The sequence below is a fragment of the Giraffa tippelskirchi genome, chromosome 3, assembly GCF_054371585.1.
Source record: "Giraffa tippelskirchi isolate mGirTip1 chromosome 3, T2T-mGirTip1v1.2.pri, whole genome shotgun sequence".
Taxonomy (NCBI): Eukaryota; Metazoa; Chordata; class Mammalia; order Artiodactyla; family Giraffidae; genus Giraffa; species Giraffa tippelskirchi.
Genome location: NC_137277.1, coordinates 49800713 through 49817351, shown reverse-complemented (window position 1 = coordinate 49817351; position 16639 = coordinate 49800713). Strand labels below are relative to the sequence as shown.

General features: G+C 45.6%; 1 long non-coding RNA gene across 1 annotated transcript in view; it reads left to right on the top strand.

The window, feature by feature from the left end:
- The window catches only part of LOC145543431 (uncharacterized), a 77101-nt gene that overhangs the window by 24543 nt on the left and 35919 nt on the right, over window positions 1-16639 (top strand). The window lies entirely within an intron of this gene.

Genomic DNA, 16639 nt, shown 5'->3' with positions numbered 1-16639 from the left:
ATTACTGTCGTAAGTTTGTGCAAGTTAATCCCTACGATAACAGTACTGACCTCATAAGGTTGATATAAAGATTAAATGAGCTAATATACACAAAAGTACCTAGAACAGTGTCTGGCATATACTGATTTCTATGTAAGTGCATGTGTGTGTGTGTGTGTGCATGTGTGTGTGTGTTCAGTTGCTCAGTGGTGTCCAACTTTTTGTGACCCCATGGACCTGCCAGGCTTCTGTCCATGGAGCTTTCCAGGCAAGAATACTGGAGTGGGTTGCCAGTTCCTACTCCATATTGCTATGTAAGTAACAGCTATTCTGGATTTAACATTTTAAATGTGCACTGCACTGTATTAAGTTGTTTGTGTATTTATCTCTGTTCTTCGAGTTCCTTAAGGATGGATTTTAGGGTCTGTACCTCAGGAATTTTGTTTACTTAGGTCTGGAATGGCCTCAGGTCCTCGTCAGGATCCAGGTAAGTTCAGATATTGCCGTGCTCAAAGAGGAGGAGAAAAAAGCCTTCTTCAACTTGGATGAGGATGGGGTAAGGAGGACGGGAACTTAGTTATATAGAAACCCAGGCAGGCATGAGGCCAGGGAGAAGTCTCTGCCTGTCCTCTGGGGATCTTTGAAACACTTGAGAATACTTTAGGTAGTGATGGGAGTTAGACTCCAAAAAACCCCACTGATAAGTGAGTATTAAATAGAAAAAAGTTCTGCTTCTGGCTTCCGGGTGGGAATAGTAAGGTTGTTTGAGTGGACATTTGTCTTTTTCCTTGCCTACAGCCTAACTTTGTTGAGGAGCAATCTTATTTCCAGCCAGGCTTGTTTGCCTAGCCACTGACTGGGATGCAATGGTTTGGGCCCAGAAACCATCCAAGGCATGGCCTGCAGTCCATAGTGTTCTCCCCCCAACTCCCACCAAGCACCTGCCCTTGTGTCTTGGGGAGAATGAGGCAGGAGTACAGACTTCCAAAAAGGCACCATCCTCCCAGACTAGCATCTGTACTTTCAGCTGCCTGACATGCAGGACTTTCTGAGAATGGCCTTCCCAATGACATCTCTAATGATGACCCTTTCCAAGCTTTCTGTCCTGGACGATGGCCCACTGTTCCTCTTTCACATTGCTCCCTCAGATACCTCCAGTCTTGGTTCATCTCACTCTCTTCATCTGAATTGCCTTTCTCTGTTATTTCTTGTCCAAATTCTGCTCATCCATCAAAGCCCAGGTTCACATCATCACCTCTAGCAAGCATCCTGTAGTAGAATGGAATCTTTCTATCTTGAGCACCCTATAGCCTTTACATTTCCTTCTCTCATTGCCCTTATTAGAAACTGCACTATACCACAGTTATCTGAGCTTCTCCTGGCTCAATCAACCACTGGTCTAAGCCTTGAGGATATGATGCCTTGGCTAACCAATTTATATGTACACTGCCTTGCATGTTCAGTCACTCAGTCGTGTCTGACTCTTTGCAACCCCACAGACTATAGCCCACCAGGCTCCTCTGTCCATGGGATTCTTCAGGCCAGAATACTGGAGTGGATTGCCATTTTCTCCTCCAGGGGATCTTCCCCACCCAGGGATCAAACTTGAGTCTCCTGCATCTCCTGCATTGAAGGCAGATTCTTTACCACTGAGCCACTTGGGAAGCCCCATCCAATTTGTGTGTGACCCATTCTAAAATATAAAACAGGATCTGTCTCAGAATTGGCATGTATTGTTGTACAAGTTGAATGTTCTTACCTATCAAAGAATTCATGAGTTAGCCTTCCCTAGACCTGATCAGAAAGGCTTGGAAGGAGTGAAAAACCTCCCACTTAGGGAGTAAGTGGCAGAAAGCCCTCAGCTCCAACCCTTCCCTTGGGATCAGAGAAGGGGAAGGAAAACAGTGACTGATTCCTCCTTCCTATTCCACGAGACACTCCTCCACACACTCACACACTGTCATACACACAGACCTTGCTACCTACCCTCCTACCACCCTCCTCCCTCACCTGCATTTAAAATAAATGCCTATTAAAAAAAAAATCCTCCTCTTCCCATGACTACATGGGCCAGATCCTCCCACCCCCAGGTCCCCGACGCTCTTAGACTTTCTTGCTGCCACGTTCCACCCTGAGCCATGTCTTCTAGTATTTTGCTTTCAAATTGTGTCTCCTGCCATTTGTGCCACATTTAAAATGCTAACAGTACAGAATGTCATTTACAGAACCGGGGCGTTTGCTCCGGAAAATTAATTTGACTTATTCCTTCTGCCTGTTCCTATCTCCAGGCCAATATTATGCTACTCATTCTACAAGAGTAATACTTAATGAATAGGACTATTAATAATGTCAAGGTCCGCGGGGGCCTGGCGGCTAACGGATAGGCGTAGACGGAAGGAACCCATCACCTGACTCCTGGTTTAATGTCCCATGAAAATATCAGGCACTGCAGTGTAATTATGGAGCAGAGAGAGGCGAGTGGATGACGACCCAGAGTTTCTTAAATATTTTTCAAATTAGTTGATGCTTTTCCTTTTGGGGAAGAGATGCTTCTCCCCCACCCCCACCCCCTCTATTTTTAGTTCTGGTCTAGAAGCGGAGGTGGACCTGTTTTTATTGAACACATACACACACACCATGTATAATACAGAGATGCTAATAGCTGCCTTCAGTCCAGCATGTTGAGACACTAAGTTGGAAATAAGAAGGAGGAGGAGGGCTTAGGTTTTCATTTAGCGAGAAAAAAAAAAAAGGAAAAGTGGAATCATAAAATCTGATATACAACGAGTACCCCTGTGGCCTTCCTTTTCTCCATTCATCTCCCTTTTTCTGAGTGCATACAGAATCACAGAGCTAACAGTGGCTTCTAGAGAGAATGTAGTCCCCTGTTTACCTGCAGGCCCAGCCCCCCTATTGCCCACAATCCTGAATATTCAAGGAGATGGAAGAAAGTACCTATATACAGTTTCTTCTTGCTTGAAGGCTGATTTCTCTCAAGCCCTGGGATTTTGGTCTTGAGTTGGCTGCTTTTGTGGTAATGGGTCATCAGGCTTGGGCAGAAGCATGGGAGAGGTGAAGGATAGGAGTGGTCAGGACTGGGGGTGAGGGAGTTGGAGCAGGACCCCTGGGTATTAGTCTCATCTCATCGGTGGAAAGGGGATATGAATACCTGCCATGCAAGATGGTGGGAAGGCCAGGAGATAATGGGTGTGAAAAGCCTGGGACCATGGCTAGCACATGGAGGGGACTGATCATGTTAGTCTGCTTTCCCCTGTTCACAGATGGTGTTGTCAGACTCAACTACAGCAGGAACCAAACACCTCTCCTAGGTGCAGGGTCGAACAAAGGATACACACACCTCCTACCCGAGGGAAACCTCATGTGTGGGAGCTTCCAGTGTAGTGGGGGAGACTCTGTTCTTGAGGGGCCTTAAAGTCCTATGAAGCAGTCATAATCCCTACCATGGAGGCCCCTAATCTTATGAGAGAAACTCAGGCTTTGACCTGAGTGGCTTCTGGTTTATTGGTGGAACCCTTGTCCTTTGAGGAGCTGCAAGTCTTAAGAAGGAATTATAGTGCCTATTGTGTGTGTTTGGGGGGAGGGACTAGTCTTATGAGGGGATTCCAGACCCCAGTCTGGGAGACATTCTAGTCCAGTGAGAGAAACCAAGCTTCTGATCAGGGTGGAGGGCTTCTAATCTGGTTGGGGAAACTGAGCCCCTACCTACCCTTGAGGAAGCTCTAGTCTGGTAGAGGAGACACACAGCCTTTGTTCTAAGGGTGAGGGAGAGGGAGAGGGAGAGGACCCCAGTTTGTTGGTAGAAATAGTTCTTGCTTCAAAGGGGCTCTAAACCTGGTGAGAGATGCATAAGCCTGGCATAGTAAAATCCCAGTCTGATGGGGAGACAGCGTATGTCTTGGAGAGATTTCAGTCAGATGAGAGTAACAGCCTGAAAAAAAGGCCTCTCTGATGGGAGACAACAGAGCTACCAGACCGCTGAGGAAGATAGACCCCTTGGCCTCAGGGATGTGTGCTAATATAACTGGGGGTGAGGGCTTTTCTGCAGGGACAGATGCTCCAGTCTTGATTGAAGGGACATAGTGTCTCTTAACTTCTCTCCTGACAGGGACAGCAGGGCGAATGAAAGCAGAAAAGCTGCAGAAATCCCAAGAAGAGGAGGCACACACCATTCAGTTTAGCCTTGGAGAAATCACCCTAAGCGCACCATAGTAGCAGATCCTCAGGGAAGAGGGGCGTGCCAGCCTGAACCTGTAAGGTCAAACTGGAAGCCTGCGGGAAAACAGTGCCTGGCAAGAAAGCTCCCTTTTTCAGCACCACGGCCAGCGACCACGTAGCCTTGCGTACCCGCAGTTCCGCCCTCTGTCCCTTTTCACACCTCTGCCTTCTCCACGCCTCTCCTCTCGGTCCAAAGGTCCCCGGGGTTTAACAGGCAGGCGGTCGGGGTGTGTTTCAGGAGGTGGGACGCCTCCCTCGCGCGTCTCTCCGCCGAGTATCTGTCTCCCCCATGCGTCCGCAGCTCCTCATAGAGGCTTGGGGAATGAGCATCTGCGAGTCTCTCTCCTACCAGAAGCTGACTCCGTAAAGAGGGGAAACACTTCCCAGACCCGCTCTCCTTCTCCAGGGTTAGGAAGAGGCCGCAAGGGTTCCTCTTGGGGCCAGCGGGATCGGGAGCCTGATGGGTCTCTCTGAAAGCCCAGGGATGTGTTCGAGGATGTTGCTGTAAAGAGGTCGTCTTGCTGTTCATGCCTTCTTGGGGCAGTGCAGGGCTGACTAGGAAACGACAGTCTCCTGAGCTCTGAGTGCTCTGCTCACAGGGTGGGGGAGCAGGCCTGGGTCTGTAGCTGATCTCAAATGCTCCCTGCCCCCACTCTGGAGCGGTCTGCAGGAGAGTCTAGTGCCCGAACAATGGGCTTCTTTGAGGGACCTCGAGGACTTCATCCAGGACAACTTAAGGTCAGGAGATCAGGGGACACTGTAGTTACTATGTGCCAGCCCCTCTTCTTTCTTCTCTCTCCATCAACCAGTTTGGGGCCCTTACCATAGCCCACAAAATACATATCCACAGCACCTGCTCTTTTCTTCACCTGAACCTTCATGTACCCAGGTAGTCCAACCAGATCCCCATCATTCTCTCCTCATACCCCAGCCTCTCAGAAGAAAGGTGAAGGACTTGAAGTACTTGGACACAGTACTTCATCCCCAACTCCACCACCTCCATCCTCACAAAAAGGCAAATACGGAATCAGCCAAAAAAAAAAGGGTCAAATAAAAAGTAATAAAGTCATGCAATTAATAATTATTGATAGACTCATCAGAATTCACAGCCAGGCCAAGAAAAGTGGAAAAAGGGGGGTCAGAGAGGACAAACGTGGGGACGCCTTCTTGTCCCTCACCCTCAGGTGAGAGTAAAGAACCTCCTGCCAAGTTCTCGTTTTCTCACTTGCTCCTTTTTTTTTTTTTTTTTTTTATGGGGCATCCTGAGTGTAAAAAATATGACTTGCCTTTATGGTGCTCCAACAGGAATGAAGCTATAAAATTATGAACAGTTTTTATGACGGCTATTCGGGGGATGCTGTTATATTGATGGTATACAGCCTGAATCTGTCTTTTTTGCATCCCACCCCCCTTCCCTGGGTGGGGAGGAGAAGTCTGTGTAACTATTTTTCATGCATTTAATATATTAATTATCCGGTAAATGCTCCCCAGGCTGTGCTCGGGACATTGGAGAGTGACAGGTTCTCAGCGAGCCTCCAAAGGCAGCGCATCAGCCTGCAGTGTATTATGTCGGTGAGGTCAGGGTGGGGTTAATGTAACTTTTTATTTGCTGATTTTTCATAGGCGAGAGCAAAGCTAGGATAGAGAAGGGAGGGAGGGAGAAGAGGAGGGAGGGGAAGGTGCCACGAGAGCAGAGATAATGGTGAGGCAGATCTCTCCACCCCCAATTCCCCTCTGTCAATGCCAGGAGGTTTGATTAGGTGGGAAAGGAGCGGTAGGAAACCCTCTCTGGGCTGGCTCCATCACCCAACAACGTATACCTCTGGTGACGCTTCTGAGCTCTCCCCAGCTGAATCTTACACACTTGAAAGCGGGCATGGCTTCACCATTTGATTCCTTCTTACTTTCTGAAACCAAAACCCAGGATCTCAGGCCTGGAAAAAAACCTGTAAGGTTACATGGGAGCGTCTGGCCGTCTTCCCTTTGCAACTCTCAGATGAGTGCCTGTACACACGTACTTGCACACCACCGTGTGGATTCGTGTAGCCCACAGCTGGCTTTGTCACTCCGTTCTGCATTGTCCCTCCTGCTCTCATGCATTAAATTTTTACTCAGAGCCCTTGCCCATTCACAAAGCACAACTTCCGGAGATTAACTAAGAGGATCCAGCAATGGGTCCCACTGGTCCTGTTTTCTCATCTCTATCGTGATGACGTCTGCCCTCCTGTCTGATGCTGAGACCTTGTCCACCCTGCAAGGAAGACTAGCTACCAGATAACCAGATAGCCTGTCACTGCCAGAGTGCAGGGTGGTCCAGGGTACCCAGTGCCAAGATGCTCCCTGGGCCCGTGCATGTTCCAGTCTTGGGAGGGTGAAGGCTGCTGCTTAGACCAAGCTGGGACCACTCTGTCCCTGGCCTCCTGCCCCTGCCCCGCCATCTGCCGGCCCCAAGAGGGCAGCACGGCTGAGTCTTTTCTGCTTTTCACTACTCTGATCCTGAACACCGACTCCTGGCTCCCCAACCTTCTGGAGCCTTTATTTTTATTTTTTTGTGTATATTTTTATGTAAAGATGTGTACTCATTCAGAAAAGTAGAGACTTAAAAAAACTGGTGTAGATATGTTTGTGTGTCCAGGAAGGATGAGGGCTGCTCCTGCTGAACCAGGAGCTCAGACGCTGGGACTCAGGGGCTCAGTTCTGCTCAGATGTGCTGTGCGAGGCCCCTTTTCCTTCCCTATAGGAGACAAAGCAAGGGTGAGTACTTCTGAAGCCCTGCAGACATACCCATCCATGCCTCGGGTGGGGACTGAGGCGTGTGTGCATGCATGTATGTGTATGTGTGTGTGTGCATGTGCCCTATCTCCCTCAAAGGAGACAAGTTCAGTGTTTTGAGTCCTAGAAACAGAGAGGCTGCTGTTCAGGTTCTTGCTCGGTCACTTCCTGATCTATGACCTTGGGAGTTTCTTCACTGCTTTCAGACTCATTTCCACATCTCTAAGTTGGGGTTTATTATACTGGGAATGGGCTTTCCTGGTGGCTCAGTGGTAAAGAACCTGCCTGCCAGTGCAGGAGACCTAGAGTCCATCCCTGGGTTGGGAAGATCCCCTGGAGAAGGAAATGGCAGCCCACTCCAGTATTCTTGCCTGGAGAATCCCATGGACAGAGGAGCCTGGGGGGCTTCAGTCCATGGGGTTGCAAAGAGTCAGACCTGACTGAGCTACTGAGCACACGCTCTTGTGCGTGCGCGTGCACATACACACACAAACATTGGGAACTAAACCTTATAGGAACATTGTAAAGAACAAAGACGTTAATAGATGTGAGATGCCTAGCTCTGTGCCCAGCACAGACACTATTGCTATTGTTGCTCATTTTATTATTCGATTCTACCCTCTCCCACCCACCCTTGTTTTCTACAACCCAGCCTCTAGGAAGTTACTACCTATCCATAACTTGGCAAATTCCGCGTTTTAAGTGGCTGTTTCCTGTTAGGCACTTGGTCCAAGTTGTGGTGTACCGTGAATAGATGTGTGAAAGTGAAAGTATTAATCAATCAGTTGTGTCTGACTTTGCAACCCCATGGACTGTAGCCTGCCAGGCTCCTCTGTCCATGGGATTTCCCAGGCAAGAATACTGGAGTGGGTAGCCATTTCCTTTTCCAGAACAGATGTGTGGTGATGTCTAATTATGATCCAAACATCCAAGCAATCTTAGTATGCACTTACCTTTCCCATCCTTAATGAAGCTAGTGTAGTGAGTAGCATTAAGGAGCCAGCATTGTTGGACATCTATTGAGGGCTGGGGAGGTGGGGTTACATGAATTACCTCCTTTATTTTCTCAATGACCTTACCAGGTATAAGATATTATTAAGCCATCTCACTAATGAGGAGCCTGAGGATCAGGGAGACTCAGTCAATGACATGCCAGCTGGAGGTCACCCAGGCGGGATAGGCACCAGGGTTGGAATTCAAGACCACCTTCCTCCAAAGCTCAGGTTCTTCCCATTCCCTCTGGCTGCCTCTCGCTCCAGTTTTGAAACGATACATAAAATGAAAGCAGTGATAGCAATCTTGCAAATATACAAGTGCCTACTATCTACCAGGCACTGGTGAGGGGCTCACAAGAATGAGATGTTGTTGCTGCCCTGGAGGAGTCCGGGGGCCACTTGGGGAGAATAAGACATTTAGCAATAGCCATGGTGGTGATTGGTCTTCCCTGGTGGCTCAGATGGTAAAGAATCTGCCTGTATTGCAGGAGACCTGGATTCGATCTCTGGGTTGGGAAGATCCCCTGGAGGAGGGCATGGCAACCCACTCCAGTTTTCCCGCCTGGAGAATTCCCCTGGATAGAGGAGCCTGGTGGGCTACAGTCCATGGGATCAAAAGGAGTCGGACACGACTGAGTGACTAAGCACAGCACAGTGGTTGCAGTACCCCTACTATTACTGTGTGGCTAACAGTACTATCAGTAGCGACAGCCAGAATAGTTAATGCTTTGTCTGTGTCAAGCATTTTCCCAAGAAGCTTAGCCCATATAAGTTCACTTTATCCTCACAACCTAGTAAGACTGTTACTCTGTAGATGAGGAAACTGAGATGCTGAGAAATTAAGGTGCAGAGAAGTTGCACAACCAGCATGTGGAAGAATCTGGAAGATTCCAGGACAGGCTGACTCCAGAGGTGAAGCTCTTAAACTCATAATCTGCTGTGTGCTACATACTTGCTTCTTCACAGCTCCCTCCGCAGTTTGAGATCCTTACTGTCATTTAGATGTATATAAATCTATTGGTCCTTTTAATATTTCTATCTTTGTGCAAGTACTTAATGGAAGGATTTTAAGTGCCGTGTGTCTGATCATAATGGTTCTAAGGATGGTAGTTGTGTGCTAGGCTTTGTGTGCTGAGTACTGCCCTATTTAATTTCCTCCACAACTTCATGAGACAGGTACTGTATTGTCCCTATTTTATAGATGAGGAAACTGAGGTTTTGAGGAGGTTAATTGACTTCCTCAGACTCATGCAATAAGTGGGGGAGCCAGGATTTCAGCCCAGCCATGAAATTAAAAGATGCTTGCTCCTTGGAAGAAAGGCTATGACAAAGCTAGACAGCATATTAAAAAGCAGAAACATTACTTTGCCAAACAAATGTCCATCTAGTGAAAGCTATGATTTTTCCAGTAGTCATGTATGGATGTGAGAGTTGGACCATAAAGAAAGCTGAGTGCCAAAGAATTGATGCTTTTGAACTGTGGTATTGGAGAAGACTCTTGAGAGTCCCTTGGACTGCAAGGAGATCCAACCAGTCAATCCCAAAGGAAATCAGTCCTGAATATTCATTGAAAGGACTGATGCAGAAGCTGAAGCTCCAATACAGGAGAAGCTGAAGTTCTTTTGATATGAAGAGCTGACTCATTAGAAAAGACCCTGATGCTGGGAAAGATTGAAGGCAGGAGGAGAAGGGGCAAACAGAGGATGAGATAGTTGGATGGCATCACTGACTCATGGACATGAGTTTGAGCAAGCTCCGGGAGTTGGTGATGGACATGGAAGCCTGGCGTGCTGCAGTCCATGGAGTTGCAAAGTGTCAGACATGACTGAGAGACTGACCTGAACTAAACTGAGTCTGTCTTCAGAGCCATTGACCCAAAGTTTTTAATAAGAGAAGCTTATGGAATCAAAGGGAGAAGCTCCCTGTTGCATCATTGTACTCCAGCCACATTCTACCTTCCCATCTCCCTTGCCTTCAAAGAGCTATGAGATAGAATTTTCATATATATATCCTTCCATGGTGGCTCGGTTGGTAAAGAATCTGCCTACAGTGTAAGAGACGGGGATTCAATCCCTGGGTCAAGAAGATTCCCCTGGGGAAGGAAATGGCAACCCATTCCAGTATTCTTGCCTGGGAAATCCCATGGACAGAGGAACCTGGTGGGCTACAGTCCACGGGGTTGCAAGAGTTGGACATGACTTAGCAAGTAAACCACCACCACATATATGTATATTTATATAAACGGATTTTCCCCCTAAATGTCATCATTCTTTTGTATTGTTCAAACTACTTTTCTCTTTTCTCATTGATGTCAATACATGTAGATCTATCTTATTCTTTTAACCTCTGCCTAATATTCCACAGAATGGGTTCACCTTAATTCCCCCATTGACAGACAGGTGGGCTGTTTCCAATTTTTTGATACTAATGTAATGAGCAGTGTTTCCCTGAACATTCCAGTACAGCCCTTTAGTGCACATGTGCTCAAAACCTAGAAGTAGAATTGCAGATGGGCCAGAATGTGCCTTAACATTTTTATAGCTATTGCTAAACCGTCCTCCAAAAAGGCTTCATGCTCCCTGCAAACTGTATGAGAGGCCCCTCATTGCCTTGTATTCTTTGAAACATCTTTTTCCCATTTTTGCTAACCTCATGTATGAAAAAAACTTTTGTTGTTTTAACTTGACTGATTACCACTGAGATTGGGGAGCGTTATGTTTATTTGCTATTTTTTTTCTATTTTTTTTTTGCCCTTTATTTATTTTCGACATATACACACTGCTATATTTACTTGTTTATTTTGGCTGCGTTGGGTCTTTGTTGCTGCACGTGGGCTTTCTCTAGTTGCAGAGGGGCTACTCTCTAGTTGTGGGATGCAGACATCTCACTGCAGTGGCTTCTCCTGTTACAAAATACAGGCTCAGGTGAGCGGGCTTCAACAGCTGCTACACAGGGGCTCATTAGTTGTGGCTTTCAGGCCCTAGAGTGTGCAGACTTCAGTAGTTGCGGCTTGTGGGCTCTAGAGCATAGATTCAGCAGTTGTGGCGCACGGGCTTATTTGCTCCGAGGCGTGTGGGATCTTCCCGGACCAGGGATCAAACCGGTGTCCCTTGCGTTGGCAGGTGAATTCTTATCCACTGTACCACCAGGGAAGTCCTTCTTTGGCCTTTTTATATCTCATCTATGTATATGCTTTGCCCGTATTTTGATTGGGTTGAGGCCTTAAGGTGTTTATAATATTAATTTTCTGAGTATAAAATACCTATAGTACATTTTAAATGAAGAATATTAGAAAACACAGACAATAACAAAGAAATAAAATAGATTCAATGCATAATCCCTCCACCCTGAGATAACACTGGGAAGCATATCTGTGCATTTTTGCACCTTTTTTCTCTGCAAATATATGTGCTTCCTACCTCCTTCTTAGAATAACATGGTTTATACAGTCCTCTTTTATACAGTACCTGGTTTATACAGTACCTCTTTTCCCACTTGACATTACAAAGGACACATTTTCCTTTTAATTAAATATCTTAAACACAGTTTTTAATGTTTGCTCAGTATTGATCAAATCAACATTCATCTAGCCATTATTCTAATTACTGAATGTATAAGTTGCTTCCAGTTTTTTTTTCACTGTTATAAATAACACTAGAGTGAACATCTTTATACATAAATCTCTGTCTACATCTCTGATTATTTTCTTAAGATAGATTCCTTGAAGTGGAATTACAGAGTGAAAGGTATAAATTGTTAAAGATTTTTGATCCATATTGCCAAATTGCTTCCCAAGAGGGTTATATCGATTTACATCCCCATTAACTATATGGAAGACATACATGTAAGTACACACTTCATAATTTTAAAACACCTTTCAACTTGTTACTGTCTTAGTCTTCATTGTTTCTTGCAGTGAAGTTAAACATATCTTCTACACCTCTCAGCCATTTGCATCCTATAAATTGTTCGCTGGTATTCTTTGCCCATCTTCTTTTTGTCGGCAGTGCTACTTGGCCACTTGCAAGGATTTAGTTCCTCCAAACCAGGGACTGAACCCGGGCCCTCAGCAGTGAAAATCCAGGGTTCTAACCATGGGACAGCCAGGGGATTCCCTTTGCCCACTTTCTTTTCTTTCTTTTAAAGAGTTTATTTATTTTCAATTGAAGGGTAATTACAATATGGTGTTGGTTTCTGCTGTCCATCAACATGGATCAGTCATAGGTATACATATGTCCCCTCCCTCTTGAGCCTCCCTCCTCCCTTTGCCCACAATCTATTAGACTAGTTATCTTCATTTTGTGGACGAAGAAACTGAGGCTCGGAGTAGTTAAGTAATCCACTCACGGTTATACAGCTGGCAACAAGCAGAGGCGGAATACAAACCTCTCTTCTTTCCAGTCCTGAGTTCTTGCGCTATGTTGCTTCTTTTTGCTCTAGAGTAAGAATCAGTCAATTCCTGCTCAGCCTGCTGGCCATTTCTGTAAATATAATCATTGGAGCACAGCCACTCCCGTTTACTGACTATCATCTGTGGCTGATGTCTTTTGCACTTATAGTGGCAGAAGAGTTGTGGCAGAGACCGTATGGCTCACAGGCTCTAAAGTATTTACTATCTATTTAAACAGAAATGTTTTACAAAAATTTGGCTGACCCCTGAACCAGAATACCATTGTATGTTTAAGTCTGAATTTCCTAGTAGCCACATTTTAAAAGTAAAAAGAAGCAGGCGAAGTTAGAGTCTATTTTAATTAGTTAATTAGAGTATATTTTATTTAGTTTGATACAATGAAAATATTGTCATTTCAACATGTAATCGACATAAAACTTATTAATGAGATATTTTGCATTTTGGGGCACTGTTTTTGAAATCATTTGTGTATTTTGCACTGAGAGCCCAATTCAGTCCGGACTAGACAAATTTCAAGTGTTTAGTAGCTACATGTGGCTAGTGGCCAACCTTAAGGGACCCCACAGCTAGAGACCCCCAATTATTTTCATCTGCAAAATACAGACAGTGGTAGTACCATGCCCTTCACAGGGCTGTTGGAAAATGGAATGAGAGGCAATATGTTTCTAAGATACCGTGGACTCACGCTCAGTCACCAAGTCATGTCCGACCCTTTGCGACCCCGTGGACTGTAGCCCGCCAGGCTCCTCTGTCCATGGGATTCTCCAGGCAAGAATCCTGGAGTAGGTTGCCATATTCTCCTCCAGGGGATCTTCCTGTCCTCAGGGATTGAAACTGCATCTCCTGCAGGTGGGTTCTTTACCACTGAGCCACCTGGGAAGCCTCTTGTTAAGATCCTACATTCGCGCAATGGGTTACAATTATAATCATATTCTGGGATCCAGGGGTAACTTGCCTTACACACTTAAGGATGGGTAAAAATTTGATAGGCAGAGGGTAGTTGTTGCCAAGGGTAGTTCAGAGGATCACACACACACACACACACACACACTCATACCATATTTTTGTTTCTTCCCTTCACTGGCTGTTTCCTGAATAACACTTAGGCTCTGAGAATAAGTTATGTACTCAATCCAGAAGAGACTGTTTCATTAATTCCTTATTAATTCCTTAAATGCCGCATTATTTCCTGTGGGCTGCACCCACAGCCACAAGAGATATCTGCCTCTGAATCACCCTGCTTGGCTCCCAAGCAGAATTAAAATCTGACTTTTTAATTTATTCCTTCATTCACTCATCAAACTCTTTCCCAACATCTATTGTCCACCAGCCTCAAAGTGGGAGTTCTTATTTCATAAAAGATTTTCTCAAAAGATACATTTGCAACAAAGTTATCAAAATTAAAATGGAAAAGCAGTGAAGAGGTAAAGGTGTCTAGGCATAGAGCTGATATAACATGAAATTAGGCTCTGAGCTTCTTGGCAACAAGAGCAAAAGGGGAAAGATATTGGATCACATCATTTTCATTATCTGGGAGAAAAATAATTGCTACTTTTTTTTTTTTTCCAAGAGAAACAAACTGTTCCCTGGCTGCTACTGTGGTTTAGTCGCTTAGTTGTGTCTGACTCATTATGACCCCATGGACTGTAACCCATGTCCATGGGATTTCCCAGGCAGGAATATTGGAATGGGTAGCCATTTCCTTCTCCAGGGGATCTTCCCAACCCAGGGGTCTCCTGCATTGGCAGGCAGATTCTTTACCACTGAGCCACCAGGGAAACCCCATTCCCTGTTCAGTTCAGTTCGGTTACTCAGTCGTGTCTGACTCTGCAACCCCATGGAGTGCAGCATGCCAGGCTTCCCTGTCCATCACCTACTCCTGGAGCTTGCTCAAATTCATGTCCATCGAGTCAGTGTTGCCATCTAACCATCTCATCCTCTGTTGTCCCCTTCTCCTCCTGCCTTCCATCTTTCCCAGCATCAGGGTCTTTTTCAGTGAGTCAGTTCTTCACATCAGGTGGCCAAAGTACTGGAGTTTCAGCTTCAGCATCTGTCCTTCCAATGAATATTCAGGACTAATTTCCTTTAGGATTGACATTCCCTGCTACTACATTCAAATAGGTAGCCATCACCCAAGTTGTTGCTCAGGGACTCAGAAAGCGAGCGGACAAAGGCTTCCATCAAAGATTTACAGCAGGTGCAGCCAGCCCTGATCTTCTTGTGGCTGTTTCTGGCATCTGCCCTCAATAAAAGCTGAGGGCACAGTGTAAAAGCTCAGACCCAGTGAAGGCGAACCTGCAGAAGGCTAACTTAGTGCAGTCCAGCTATATGGCTTTCTAGGGACTTATCTGGAAGCAAGGAAAGCGTTCAGAGTGCCTACTGGAGGCTGTTTCCCCACTGTCCATCCCAATCCAGTTTGTCCTTTTCTTTCCCACTGTCACCAGTGTAGGGTGGGACCTTGTCATTTCCTGCCTCTTCTGGTCTACCTCAAGACTGTCCTCCATCCAGCAGCCTGTGATCTTTCTAATGCACCAACCCCATCATCACCCCCACATTCCCCGCCCTAAAAATCCATCAATGACCAAGTGGTGAGATATGAAGTGAATTTGTTTGCTCTCAGCTTGGAATTTTTAGTCATTGTTTGAATTTTTATAATGAATGTGGATAATGCTTGCAAAAGCAATAGGGTGGTTTTACTTTCAGTTCAGTTCAGTCGCTCAGTCATGTCTGACTCTTTGCGACCCCATGAATCGCAGCACGCCAGGCCTCCCTGTCCATCACCAACTCCCGGAGTTTACCCAAACCCATGTCCATCGAGTTGGTGATGCCATCCAACCATCTCATCCTCTATCGTCCCGTTCTCCTTCTGCCCCCAATCCTTTTCAGCATTAGGGTCTTTTCCAATGAGTCAACCCTTCGCATGAGGTGGCCAAAGTATTGGAGTTTCAGCTTCAACATCAGTCCTTCCAATGATGGACTGGTTGGATCTCCTTGCAGTCCAAGGGACGCTCAAGAGTCTTCTCCAACACCACAGTTCAAAAGCATCAATTCTGCGGTGCTCAGCTTTCTTCACCATCCAACTCTCATATCCATACATGACCACTGGAAAAACCATAGCCTTGACTAGACGGACCTTTGTTGGCAAAGTAATGTCTTTGCTTTTAAATATGCTATCTAGGTTGGTCATAACCTTCCTTCCAAGGAGTCTTTTAATTTCATGGCTGCAATCACCATCAGCAGTGATTTTGGAGCCCAAAAAAATAAAGTCTGACACTGTTTCCACTGTTTCCCCATCTATTTCCCATGAAGTGATGGGACCAGATGCCATGATCTTAGTTTTCTGAACGTTGAGCTTTAAGCCAACTTTTTCACTCTCCTCTTTCACTTTTATCAAGAGGCTCTTTAGTTCTTCACTTTCTGCCATAAGGGTGGTGTCGTCTGCATATCTGAAGTTATTGATATTTCTCCCGGCAATCTTGATTCCAGCTTGTGTTTCTTCCAGCCCAGCATTTCTCATGATGTACTCTGCATATAAGTTAAATAAGCAGGGTGACAATATACAGCCTTGACGTACTCCTTTTCCTATTTGGAACCAGTCTGTTGTTCCATGTCCAGTTCTAACTGTTGCTTCCTGACCTGCATACAGGTTTCTCAAGAGACAGGTCAGATGGTCTGGTACTCCCATCTCTTGAAGAATTTTCCACAGTTTATTGTGATCCACACAGTCAAAGGCTTTGGCATAGTCAATAAAGCAGAAATAGATGTTTTTCTGGAACTCTCTTGCTTTTTCGATGATCCAGCGGATGTTGGCAATTTGATCTCTGGTTCCTCTGCCTTTTCTAAAACCAGCTTGAACATCTGGAAGTTCATGGTTCACGTATTGCTGAAGCCTGGCTTGGAGAATTTTGAGCATTACTTTACTAGAGTGTGAGATGAGTGCAATTGTGCAGTAGTTTGAGCATTCTTTGGCATTGCCTTTCTTTGGGATTGGAATGAAAACTGATCTTTTCCAGTCCTGTGGCCACTGCTGAGTTTTCCAGATTTGCTGGCATATCGAGTGCAGCACTTTCACAGCATCATCTTTCAGGACTTGAAATAGCTCAACGGGAATTCCATCACCTCCACTAGCTTTGTTCGTAGTGATGCTTTCTAAGGCCCACTTGAAGTTTTACTTTAACGGAAAACTTACTCTAAGGTTTTACTTTAGGGGAAAAAAAAAGATGTCCCAAGATTCTCATAGTGTGAA